Source organism: Sorex fumeus, unplaced genomic scaffold, assembly GCF_029834395.1.
Source record: "Sorex fumeus unplaced genomic scaffold, SorFum_2.1 ptg000169l, whole genome shotgun sequence".
In the NCBI taxonomy this organism is placed as follows: domain Eukaryota; kingdom Metazoa; phylum Chordata; class Mammalia; order Eulipotyphla; family Soricidae; genus Sorex; species Sorex fumeus.
Window position 1 is genome coordinate 8,909,065 of NW_026606226.1, and position 12,670 is coordinate 8,921,734.

Here is a 12,670-nt window from a genome sequence, read left to right on the forward strand (position 1 = left end):
TAAGTCAAGAAATCAACATGATAAATGACCTGGCACCTGAGTTGCACAGGAGGAAGAGAGCAGCTTGGAATACCTTCAAGAGCATTGAAGAAATAACTAAGAGGACAAAGAACCTCCAGCTACGAGCACAGCTCTTCAATTTCACTGTTCTTCCTGCATTAATATATGCCTCAGAGATCTGGGCCCTATGAAAACAGGATGAGAAAGCTATTCGTTCTCTCAAAGAGGAATCGAAAGAGCTATGCTTGGAATATCACGTTTCACTCAAATGAGAGATAGAATCTGAAGTTCTGATCTCCATCAACACTCAAGAATCAGGGACGCTGTCTCATTTGCCAAGGCATCAAAAATCAGATGGGCTGGACACGTAATGAGGTTTACAGCTGTAAACTTCAGAGTAATGGCTGGACTAGAGCCATTACCGTAAATGGCTGTACTGTACTCTGAGCTGTAAACCTCAGAGTAATGGCTGGACTAGAGCCATTACTGACTGGATTCCACGGGACATCAAAAGATCACGTGGACGCCCACCTACAAGATGGTCAGACTTCTTTGTCAAGACCCTGAATGATCAGTTTGAGGCTCTGCATGTTCCTATAACGAACAGATGCCATTGGGTTATGCTAGCACGCAACAGGGATGAATGGAGACGTTACTGGCACCCGCTTGAGTAAATCGATGAATAACAGGGGATCAAGTGATCAAGTGATATTAAGGGGTAGCAGTTTGCATCCCTTTGTGGGAAATGTAGGTCCTGAGTACATTTTTAAGTAATCTTAGTTTTAATTGCATTAGTAAAAATATTAGAACTGCTTTTAGAAAAACATGTTATAAGGCAAGGTAGTGACACAGAATGAAGCAAAAAACAACAATATTAATGGAAACCAAAATTTTCAGCTTAAATAAAAATATATTAGCACTGTCTGTAGCACTGTCCTCTCATTGTCCATCAATTTGCTCGAGTGGGCACCAGTAATGTCTCCATCATGAGACTTGTTACTGTTTTTGGCATATTGAATATACCAAAGGGAGCTTACCAGGCTGTGCCATGCAGATGGGATACTCTCAGTAGCTTGCCAGGCTCTGAGAGAGATGGAGGAATCAAACCCAGGTCGGCCGCATGCAAGGCAAACGCCCTACCCTCTGTGCTATTGCTCCAGCCCAAAAATTCAGTTCCTCTGAAAAATATAGTAATATATAAAATCAAAGTTGAATAACCCCATCAATAAATGGGGTGAGGAAATGAATAGAAACTTTAGCAAAGAAGAAATCCGAATGGCTAAAAGGCACATGAGAAAATGCTCTACATCACTAATCATCAGGGAGATGCAGATCAAAACAACAATGAGATATCATGTCACACCACAGAGACTGGCCCACATCCAAAAGAACAAAAGCAACCGATGCTGGCGCGGATGTGGCGAGAAAGGGACACTCCTTCACTGCTGGTGGGAATGCCGACTGGTCCAACCCTTTTGGAAAACAGTACGGACGATTTTCAAAAAATTAGAATTTGATCTCCCATTTGACCCAGCAATACCACTCCTGGGAATATATCCCAGAGAGGCAAAAAAGTATAGTCAAAGTGACATCTGCACTTGTTTGTTCATTGCAGCACTCTTTACAATAGCCAGAATCTGGAAAAAAAACCCCGAGTGCCTGAGAACAGATGACTGGTTAAAGAAACTCTGGTACATTTACACAATGGAGTACTATGTAGCTGTTAGAAAAGATGAAGTCATGAAATTCACATACAAGTGGTACTACATGGAAAGTATCATGTTAAGCAAAATGATTCAGAAAGAGCAGGATAGACACAGAAAGATTGCATTCATCTGGGGAACATAAAGCAACAAAATGGGAGACTAACACCCAGGAGTGGCTGAGATTAGTACCAGGAATTTTGCTCCATGACTTGGAGGCCAGCCACACATGTTAGGGGAAAAGGAATCTCAGATAGAGAAGAAAGCACCAAATAAAGGGTGTTGGGAGGATCCTCCCAGGGTGGGAGAAACATACTGAAAGTAGACTATAGACCAAACATGATTATCACTCAATGCTTCTCTTGCAAACCACAGGACCCAAAAGGAGAGAGAGAGAGAGAGAGAGAGAGAGAGAGAGAGAGAGAGAGAGAGAGAGAGAGAGAGAGAGAGAGAGAGAACAAAAGGAAATGCCCTGCCACAGAGTCAGGGAAGGATGGGGGGAATGGGGGGTGGGAGGGATGCTGAGACCTGTGGTGATGGAGGATGGGCGCTGGTGGAGGGATGGGTACTTGATCATTGTATAACTGAAATCCAAGCACAAAAATTTGTAAGTCTATAACTGTACCTCATGGTGTTTCACTAATAAAAATAAATAAATAAAAAGTTTGCATTTTTAGCTATTATTTAAAAGAGAGTAAGGTGCTGGCCCTGCATGTGGCTGACCCAAGTTCGACCTCCAGCATCCCATATGGTTCCCCCAAGCACCACCAGGAGTAATTCCTGAGTGCAGAGCCAGGGGTGAGAGCAATAGCATAGTGGGTAGGGCATTTGCCTTGCACGTGGCCAACCCGGGCTCAATTCCTCCTTTGAGAGCCCAGCAAGCTACCGAGAGTATCCTGCCCAGACAGCAAAGCCAAGCAAGCTACCTGTGACATTTCTGATATGCCAAAAACAGCAACAAGTCTCACAATGGAGATGTTACTGGTGCCGGCTCAAGCAGATCGATGAACAATGGGAGGACAGTGCTACTACTATTTAAAAGAGGGGATGCTTAAAGTTTAAGTAATTGGATTATTTCCCTTTTGTTTTGATCTTTTGGGCCATATCCAGTGGTGCTCAGGGCTTACTCTGTGCTCAGGAATCACTCTTGGCACCGTGTGCAGAATTATACTTAGTTTTAGGAATGCAACTGGGGTTGGCTAGATGCAAGATAAGTACCTTAAATTCTGCACTCTCTCTCCAGCCCCTTATAGCTATTATTTCTATTCACTGAAAAGGTTTAAAAACCTACTGGGCAGTCAGCCAGAGATGGAGGTTCAACTTGGGACACCCTAAACTAAGTACGTGCTTTCCACCTGAACTCAGCTCCTCCATGTACCTTTATGTTGTCTCTGAGTCTGCTCTACAAACATTAGCCAAACTTTGATATCGAAGGAGGCTGGTCACATACATACATAAAAAATCTTGTTAGGCGGAGGATATGGTTCCATTGGTAGGACACTTGCCTATAATGTACAAGACCCTGGATTTGATCCCCAACACCACATGGTCCTCAAGTACTGCCAGGTGTAGCCTGGGTGCCCATGCTGAGCACAAGCACTGAACCATCATGCCTGCATCACTGAGGCTGAGAATCATGGGAAACAGTGTTGTCCCTCACCTATAGCACCTCTGAATCTGAAACCATTTTAACGAGGTTGGGGGGGAGGGAGGGAGAGGTAAAATACCTGAACTGTTCTACATACTAAACACTCAATTTTTGTCTCCTCATCTATTTAACAAATCTCAAATTCTACAGATGATTTTAGGTTTTGAGTCACCGGGAGATACACAGTAACAAAGCTGTTCATAATCAGGTTTCAATCATAATATGTTCCAACCCATTATATGTCTTTTAATACACATTGCAAGGCTTTTTTTTTTTAAAAAAAAAACTCTTCTCTTTCATTATTTGTATTAGGAAAGCCATGGGCTTTTGGGTATTGAGTTTTCTACAAATGTCTTTGGACTTTTTGGTTTTTCAGTTTGGGGGCTACACCTCATGGTGCTTAAGAGTTACTCCCAACTATGTATTTGGGAGTCACTCCTGGTGATACTTGGTAAAGACATGTGGTGCTGGGGACTGAACTCCGGTCTCCTGCAGGCAATGTATGAATCATCTCATTGAGCAATCTCTTCAGCCCTACAAATGTCTGTTGAAAGTAGATTGTGTGCAAGTGAGCACATTACTGGATGTGAATGTGATTGTGTAATCAAAACAAGAAATATAATGATATAACCAAATCATATTCAAGTAAACGTGGTATAGCATGGGGTGTTACTGTATGTTTGCAAATGATCCATAAACTGAATTTACTGAGCTTAACATGAGCTCAGGGCCAGAAGGAACATAAAGCAATAATGTCACAATATTTTATGGAGGACACTGCATGGCTATAAATTGTAGACTGGAATCTGAGTGACACACTAGATTTTTAAGGAAAGGGAGGTACAAGTTAAAGTATAAAGTTTTGTATTGGGGGAGGGGAAATCTACCGAAGTACTAGGAGACTTAAATAGAGAAGTCAGGTTTGTGGACAACAAGACTACTAAGGAGTATAGATTCTTTCCAAGTTAGTCTCAAAATTTTGTGTTCCCCATAAAAATCCAACTGTGTTTTTAAATATTTTGACAAAATGATTCAAAGTTCATCTGTAAGGGCTAAGGGAAAAAGCTACAAAAAAAGAATAAAAACTTCACTAGATGTTAAAACAATATAAAGCTAATCTGTGTGGCACTGATAGAAAATATATGAGCTAATCTCTGAAGCCATATCTAAAAGGAACCAAGGTTAGTACACATAGAAAATTAACATCCCATCACAAATCAGGGAGAAAGATACGCACACTCTAAACAGTGCTGTGCCCATCTTTTAGATATTTGGAAAATAATCTGTTCAATTCTCATGTCATTATCCAAATAAATTCCAGATGGGTTAAGAATTTAATGGCAAAAGGAAGACATAAAAAACAGAAGGAAGTCTCGTATAGTAAAGTTGCAGGTTATAAAATCAATACCCAAAAGTCCATGGCTTTCCTATACACAAACAGTGAGAGAGAAGAAAGCAACATGAAAAAAACAATCCCGTTCACAATTGTGCCCCAGAAAATCAAGTACCTAGGAATCAGCTTAACTAAGGAAGTAAAGGACCTGTACAAAGAAAACTACAAAACGCTACTTCAGGAAATAAAAGAGGACAAGAGGAAATGGAAAGATATCCCCTGCTCATGGGTCGGGAGACTTAACATTGTCAAAATGGCAATACTACCGAAAGCATTGTATAAATTCAATGCAATCCCTATAAGGATACCCATGACATTCTTCAAAGAAATGGAGCAAACACTCCTGAAATTTATATGGAACAATAAGCCCCCACGAATAGCTAAAGCAATTCTTGGGAAAAAGAAAATGGGAGGAATCAACCTCCCGAACTTCAAACTGTACTACAAAGCAGTAATAATTAAAACAGCATGGTACTGGAACAAAGGCAGAACTGCAGACCAGTGGAACAGGGTTGAATACACTGACATCTCTCCTCAATCATATGCTCATCTAATCTTTGATAAAGGTGCAAGTAATGTGAAGTGGAGTAAGGAAAGCCTCTTTAATAAATTGTGTTGGCATCACTGGACGGCTACATGCAAAAAAATAGGCTCAGAACTCTGCCTAACACCATGTACAAAAGTAAGATCAAAATGGATTAAAGACCTCAACATCAGACCAGAAACCATAAGGTACATTGAAGATAAAGTTGGCAAAACCCTCCATGACATTGAAGCTAATGGTATCTTCAAAGATGCCACGCCACTGGCCGAGCAAGTGAAAACAGAGATAGATAAATGGGACTATCTTAAACTAAGAAGCTTCTGCACCTCCAAAGAAACAGTGACCAAAATACAAAGACAGTCTACAGAATGGGAAAGGATATTCACCGAATACACATCTGACAAGGGGTTGATATCCAGGATATACAAAATACTGGTTAAACTCCACAAGAAGAAAACATCCAACCCCATCCAAAAATGGGGCAATGAAATGAACAGAAACTTTCTCAAAGAAGAAATCCGAAAGGCAAAAAAGCACATGAGAAAATGCTCTACATCATTAATCATCAGGGAGATGCAGATCAAAACCACAATGAGATACCATCTCACACCTCAGAGACTGGCCCACATTCAAAAGAACAAAAGCAACCGATGCTGGCGTGGATGTGGCGAGAAAGGGACACTCCTTCACTGTTGGTGGGAATGTCCACTGGTTCAGCCCTTCTGGAAAACAGTATGGACGATTCTCAAAAAATTAGAAATTGAGCTCCCATTTGACCCAGCAATACCACTCCTGGGAATATATCCCAGAGAGGCAAAAATGTATAGTCGAAGTGACATCTGCACTTGTTTGTTCATTGCAGCACTCTTTACAATAGCCAGAAACTGGAAGAAACCTGAATGCCCAAGAACAGATGACTGGTTAAAGAAACTTTGGTACATCTACACAATGGAGTACTATGTAGCTGTTAGAAAAGATGAAGTCATGAAATTTACATACAAGTGGTACAATATGGAAAGTATCATGCTAAGCGAAATGAGTCAGAAAGAGAGGGATAGACATAGAAAGATTGCATTCATCTGGGGGATATAAAGTAACAAAGTATGAGATTAATACCCAAGAATAGCTGAGATCAGCACCAGGAGGATTACTCCATAACTTAGAGGCCAGCCGGGTATCCTAGAGGAAAGGGCAGTTCAGATAGAGAAGGGAGCACCAAATAAAGGATGTTTGGAGGATCCTCCCAGGAGGGGAGATGCATGTCGAAAGTAGACTATGGACTGAACATGTTTGCCACTCAATGCCTCTTTTGCAGACCACAACACCCAAAAGGAGAGAGAGAACACAGGGGATTGCCCTGCCACAGAGACAGGGGGGATGGGGGGATGGGGGTGGGAGGGATATTATCCATGGTGGTGGAAAATGGGCACTGGTGGAGGGATGGGTATCTGATCATTGTATAATTGAAACCAAAGCACAAAAAATTGTAAATCTACAACTTTAAAAAAAAATAAAATAAAATAAAGGGAAAAAAAAGAAAAAAAAACAGAAGGAAGTGTAGTTGAATATTCATCTACTTTAAGCAGGAAAGAACATTCTAGGACTGAGTGAAATCTTTAAAAAGGAACACTCCAAATCTCAGAATATTGACACAATTGATGACCTGAAAATATTAAATGTTGGAGTCTGAGATATTATATGGGTAACACATTTTATAATATGGAACCTTTATAAGATGGAATCTGGGTCAAGGAGCTGACCCAGATTCCGTCCCTGGTACCACATATGGTCCCAGGAACAAGCTCTGAGCACAGAGCCAGTGGCCCCAATTACCTCTCCAAATACTAAAGATCTATTAAAACTATAACTACTTAAAAAGTCACCAAGAACACACACACACACACACGTATGTACCATATATGCATTTGCATTAAACAAAATATAGTAAATTATCTCATCTACTCCCTACCTCTTAGTGGAAAAAATATTTATAAACACTATATAGGCCACAAAAGAATATGCTAACATACAAGAAACATTTAATGCATTATTAACAAGATCAAAGTGGGACTTTTAACAAAGTACCCTAATTTTGCCTACTAAGAAACACAATGTGATATTTTTCCATTGAGAATCCCTCCAGCAGGTAAGACAGAAGTGAAATAGGCAATAAATACAAAGCAGGGGCTCTAAGCAGGTTAGGTTTTAAAAAAAAAATAAGTCTGCACTGCATTGTAAAGAATGAATTTTAAGACAGTTTTTAATCCATTAAGTACAATAGTATAATGGAAAATTTCATTTCTGCGTTCAAAAACCAGATCTCCAGTATAAACAACACACAAATAAGGACTGTTTTGCAGCCTTGAGTCAGGATTTTTTTTGGGGGGGGGGGGTCACACTCGGTGATGCTCAGGGGCTACTCCTGGCTCATGCACTCAGGAATTGCTCCTGGTGGTGCTCGGGGGACAACATGGGATGCTGGGAATCGAACCTGTGTTGGCCATGTTGGCTGCGTGCAAGGCAAATGCCCTACCCGCTGTGCTATCGCTCCAGCCCCGAGTCAGGATTTTTTTTACCAAAAAAACTACTAAGAAAAAAATTCATAAATTTCAGGTATTTAAAACTACTTACAGGCTAATCACAACTGTATAAAACAATCCTCAAAGAAAAATGAAAATAAAGCGTTCATGATTATAACTATTTAAATAAAAAAAAAAAACAGGCATCACCACCGATCTGGTTGAGAATTGTTATTATCAGTCAAGAAAGAATGTTTTTAGGATGTAGAGAAAAGGGAACCCTGGTTCCACAGCTGGTGGAAATGTGAATCTATGCCACTATGGAAAAATGTTAAGGGAGTCCTCAAAAAAGCTAAAAATGTAAATTATAGGAGCTGGAGAGGCTCACAGTGGTTGGGTGAGCCTCTCTGCCTGGCATGTTGCTCACCTGGGTTCAATTCCATTTTACTTTTAGGCACTGGGGTTTTCTATACTGTTACTGAAAGGTTATTATGCATATCACTTTACTTCCTTTCAGCACTCAGTTTTTGTCCAGAGTGATCATTTCCAATCATCACTGTCACAGTGATCCCTTCTCTGTCTGAACTGCACTCTCCCTCCCCATTTGTGGTAAGCTTCCTACCATGGCCCACTCCTTCCTGACCCTTGTTTCTTTGTCTCTGGGTATTGTTCACATAGATGGGTTTTTTTCATATCCCACAAATGAGTGCAATCATTCTGTTTGTCCCTCTCCCTCTGACTGATTTCACTCAGCTTGATACTCTTCATGACCATCCATGTATAAGCGAATTTCTTGACTTCATTTTTCCTAAAAGAAATCTGTAGTGTTTTTGCAATGGTTCATAGCTTTTATTTTAAGAGAATGGTTTATGTGATTATGCCCCATTGCTTCAGGCACCCTAGTGAGAACAGCCTCCCAGGGCAGCAGGTAAAATAGAAAGAAAACTGTAGCTACTGGCCCCAGGCTGAGACTGAGTATGGTCTCTGGTTTCTGACCTTCTGGGCAAACTTCCTCCCTAGAGCCTGCCAGATGAATTTCCTGGTCTCCCTGGAAAATTCATGCCTTGAACCTGAACAATCTTTGACCCCTCACAACCTGCTGGGAAGTGAGGCCTCGTCCCTTAGCGGAATGTACCCCGCTTACCAGACGGCATTCTCCCCAAGAATGTGGGATTTGTGAGAAGGCAGGGTCTTCTCTGCCTTTCTTCTTGAGCCCACTAGAGGATCTTAAGAAATATTTTTTAAGTGTGTGACAATTTGAAAAGCGCAACTCGGTTTAAAGATAAATCTACTCTTCCATCAGTGTTTCTGTGAATGCCCTTATTAATTTAATATATCAGTATTAATCCCTACTATGAAGTGATTCAAAGATTAATAGAGTACAATCTTTGTCCTGGAGGAGCCAGCAGTCTGAGAGAACTCAGTCAGGTTCATAAAGAATTCATTATGTCAGGTATGTACAGATTCTTCTAGGCTGCAAAATGCTTCCTTTTGGGATTCTGATCTCTTTCACTGCTAATGATCCCAGGAATAGTATCTGAATAAAAGCACTTGAAATAGCCTAAAACCACCTTCCTTTTTTGTATAGAAATGTTTAAAGGAAGGGCAGAGACATGAAAACAAAAAGTAGTACTTTTTTTCTTTCTTTTTTCCAAATTCCCCCGGGTTAATCCAGAAAGAATTTGAGACGGAAAAAGAATTCAAATACAATGAATTTTTGGAATTTGTGTGTAGGCTGTTAACTGAAAAATATATAATACTTTGATCCATTGCAAAATATGCTTTAGTCACTATCTTTAAGAAGCTCTTCCTCTCTTAGAAAGACAGAAAGCATTAAACCAAGGCCCAGGGAGATACCCCAGTGAACCAAGTGCATGATTTGCATGCTGAAGGTCTGGATTCCATCCTCAGCAAAGGCTATCCTGAGTAAAGAATCAGAAGCAACCTCCAGGCACCACTGGGTAAAGGCCCCTAAAACAAAAAAAAGCCAACAAAATACATTGTGCCAAACTGTGACATCAATGAAGTCAAGACTCAGAGACTCTTATTGGGATTGTAATTAATTTCCAAGTTTAATCCTCCATGGGCTGGAGTGATAGCACAGTGGGTAGGGCTTTTGCCTTGCATGCAGCCAACCTGGTCGACCTGAGTTCGATTCCTCTGCCCCCCTCAGAGAGCCCAGCAAGCTACAATGCGTATCTCGCCCACACAGCAAAGCCTGGCAAGTTACCTGTGACATATTCGATATGCCAAAGATAGTAACAAGTCTCACAATGGAGATGGTACTGGGACTGCTCGAGCAAATTGATGAACAATGACAGTGACAGGGACAATCCTCCATACCAGCCTAGGCAGAAAGCAGGTGGATTGTTGCAGGTTTAGAAATGAAAGGCTTAAGTGACAGCTGGGGGAGGGCAGGAACAATTTGGGTTCTAACTCCCCATGCAACCCTTTGTCAAACTGGAGGCACTGCCTGGTGGGAGGGCAGTGCTGGGCAGGACACGGACAAAGGACAAAGCTCTGAGGTAACCGGACTCAGGGGATGTTATCTGAGTCAAGCTTGCCAAAGACCCTGGAGTACATAGGAAACCAAAGACAAACACTCAGTGCTGGAGAACAGAAGGGGCTGGTGGGGTGTGTGAAGATCTGACATTTTACCCCATGTGCCTAAGGGAGACAAGTCTGGTCTGGTCTCCCGCCCTGAATCCCTGGTCACTGCCAGTGACCACTTCAACCAGAGAGCTTATGTGGTCACCACAGACCTTCAGGCTAGGAGGGCTGCTCCTTACAGCAAGAGGGGGACTGAGCAGGGAAGAGGTAACCTGGGATGGTCTTCTCAAGCCCTGCACCCTGATCCCTGGGCTCTGCATCCTCACAGGAGGGCTGGTGCTTCCATGTCGCAGATTTGTCACAAGGGGAACCTTCGGGATGGGACAGCAGTGACTGATACTGCCCACATACTCCTCTCTTCATGGACCAGCACTGGAGGAAGTAGAGGTGCAGACTAAGGGTTCTTGGCCAAGAAGATCCTTATAGCCACGTGTTTCAGGCAGATTTGACTCTGCCCTACCCCCCCCCCCCACACACACACACACATATCATACAGCCAGGCCCATCAGTGATATCTGCAATTCCTGTCCCACAAATAATCACACCTTCTGTGTATTAGTGCACCTGGCATCAAGCTTTGGAAGAGACACGCAATGGGAATTAAAGGTCATACCGTAAACACCAAATAGGCCTGAACATCTGCTGAGAATTCTGGAAACAAGAATTCATTTGGTCTTTGGTCTTGTTCTAAGAAAAGACCAGAGGCCGGGCACAATGCCAGGAGCTGAGAAGGGGAACACAGACCACAATCTCACCCCTCAAACTGATCTCAGCATGGACATAGGCCAGGAAGCTCTCACAGAAGAGAACCAAAGCTTAATGTAGCACGCTAAGAATTTTGAAAAATCTTATATATTTATATATGTGCTGAGTTCCAAATCATGTCAAGCTCTCTGTTCATGGTATCAAACTGCATCTCTTAGAAATTACTAACCTGTCCTCAGAAGAGGACACCAAGATGCAAAGAGGTTAATGAGTCCACAGTCACAAAGCCTGGCACTCACAAAATCGATGTTTGAGTCTGGGTACGTGGTTCTACACTGGCAGGGAACCTACTCTGTCTCTGCGTCTCTTGCCTGATAGCTACAACATAGAACCAGTGCAGGCAGAAGAAAATGCACCAAACTGTACAAACCTACATAGAAGAGAGTGTCAAGGAAGGCCTCCCGAGCACTGGTGAAGGAGAAAAAGAAATCAGTCAAGGAGAGAAAATTAGTCAATGAGAGAGAATTCTTCAGAAAGGAAACAGATATGAGACAAAGTTAAAGTTCTAAAAACCTACTGTTAAAAGCCGCTTTCAAAATTAAGGGAAGATTGGGTCAAAGTAACAGTACAGCAAATAGGGTGCTTGCCTTGCATACGGTGGGCCCACATTCCATCCCTGGCAAGATATATGGTTCCCTGAGCCCACCAGGAGCAATCCCTGAGTGCAGAGCCAGGAGTAAGCCCTGAGCACAGCTGGGTGTGGTGAAAGAGGAAGGAAGGAAGAAAGGGAGGGAGGGAGAGAGGGAGGGAGGGAGGACAGAAAAAAAGAGAGAACAAAAGAAATTAAGCAAAGATCAATTTTTTTGTTTTGTTTTGCTTTTGGGTCACACTTAGTATACTGTGGGGTTACTCCTGGCTCTGTGCTCAGGAATTACTCCTGGCAGTGCTTGGGGAACCATACAGGATGGCAGGGATTGAACCCGGATTAGCCAAGTGGAAGGCAAGCGTGCTACCCACCGTACTATTTCTCCAGCCCCTAGTGAAGATCAATTTTATATCCAATAGTCTTACATCCTTGATAACTTAAGTTGTTAGAAATCACTTAATCACTTAATCACTTAACTTCCCGTTAGTCGTCGATTTGCTCGAGCGGGCGCCAGTAACGTCTCCATTTGTCCCTGTCGCGTGCTAGTGTAGCCCAATGGCATCTGTTCGCTCCGGGAACATGAAGGGCCTCAAACCGATCGTTCATGATCTTGACGAAGAAGTCTGACCATCTGGTAGGTGGGCGGCCACGCGGTCTTTTGACATCCCGTGGAATCCAATCAGTAACAGCTCTAGTCCAGAGGTCATCTTTAAATCTCATTACGTGACCAGCCCATCTGATTTTCGACACCTTGGCAAATGAGACAGCGTCCCTGATCCTTGATCGTCGACGGATGTCAGAACTCCGGATTCGTTCTCTCATTTGAGTGGAACGTGATATTCCAAGCATAGCTCTTTCTATTCTTCTTCGGGAGACCTAAATGGCATTCTCATCTTGTTTGC